The sequence below is a fragment of the Octodon degus genome, unplaced genomic scaffold, assembly GCF_000260255.1.
Source record: "Octodon degus isolate 3935 unplaced genomic scaffold, OctDeg1.0 scaffold00303, whole genome shotgun sequence".
Classification (NCBI taxonomy): Eukaryota; Metazoa; Chordata; class Mammalia; order Rodentia; family Octodontidae; genus Octodon; species Octodon degus.
Window position 1 is genome coordinate 772,975 of NW_004524879.1, and position 1,402 is coordinate 774,376.

A 1,402-nucleotide genomic window follows, 5' to 3' on the forward strand; every position below is an offset into this window, starting at 1 on the left:
GGAGCTGCAGCCTAGAGCCTGGAATATACTAGGTAAGTGCCTTAACCTTATGTTTTTAATAGAGGAAAAATACCAGAATATTCATACCAAAATTATAATCCTATAGTCTCATTCAAAAGTCAATACCATACCACAGCTTTCTGCCAAGCACCATGTAGTGGGTAAGCGTGGAAGCTGACCACCTGGATTTCATCCAAGCAATGCACCCAGGAATTCTCTCTTAGTATTTGCAAACAAGATCATTTTTCTTTTTGCCATGGGATAGGGAATCACATATTCCCTCTAGTTCCCGGTTGTTTCCACACTGTAAAAATACTTTGACACATGCTGTTGATGTAATCAAGTTGTTTTGCAGGAAGAAAAATGGTCTCCTAGTCAAACACCAAATTATGTGTTTCTATTTTAAACTATCAACCAAGCAGAGGTCCTGTCTCAGGTAGAGAAGAAAATACAGACATTTTACTTTCTTTACAATTGTTAGCTTCCGTCATTTCCTCAGCGGCAGATTATGTGCTTTGTGTATATCAGACTTAAGACTCAGAAAAGCTTCATGGGGTGAAATTAGGGCTAAAGACAGACAAGTATATTTGCCTGTCAAGCTATTGTCAGTGCTGTATCCACCAGCATTAGACATGTTACAAGAAATCAAGGATTCAGGCAAGAAAAAAAGGAATTTTCCTGGCAACGTCACCATCTATCTGAAATATTTCCATGATACAATTATTATTATTTATTTTTCCTCCAGGTTGACAAACACCAGGAACCCTGTAGATTTACCGTCTTTGGTTTTCCCTTTTCGGTAGAGAAAGCAAAAACGACAGCAACCAGTCTATTTGGAAACAAGAGCATTCGCCCTGCTTCACATGAAGGTTGAGAGACATCCTTATACATAAACCTGTTACCTGTCAAATAAGAGTTGCTCAAGATCTGTTCATAAGAGAAAGGTACGTTAATAAAACAAAACAAAGAAAATCGGAAAACACCGCAATTCTAACTTACTGCGGAAAGAATGGCCATTGTCACAAAAGTCAAGAAACTGGAAGAGCAGATAACTTCCAAAAAGTACAATAGATGTTGTAAAAGGGAAAGAAAGTGATCAAAAGAAAAGAACAAGAGGGATGGGGTAAAAAAGAAGGAGTGTGTGTGTGTGTGTGTGTGTGTGTGTGTGTGTAGTGTTTAATTGTTTGATCCATTTTGTAGCCTGATATCTGGTAACCTGAGCAGCTAGTCTGAAGATAAAAATATGTAGGATAATAAGCATTGTTAATGTCTTACCGTCTTGTTTCAAAATGTTGCATCATTTTTATTTTTTTCTCTTTAAAATTAAAAAAATATCAAAATGTAACAAATGCCTGGGGGTCTAGGAGGAAAACAGAATAATCTTTATTGGCGGTGGGAATGT

At 37.2% G+C, this 1,402-nt stretch overlaps 1 protein-coding gene across 4 annotated transcripts in view; it reads right to left on the reverse strand.

Annotated features, from left to right (window-relative positions):
* LOC101591647 (neuroligin-4, X-linked) overlaps positions 1–1,402 on the reverse strand; it is a 337,184-nt gene that overhangs the window by 22,613 nt on the left and 313,169 nt on the right. The gene's annotated exons all lie outside the window — the stretch shown is intronic.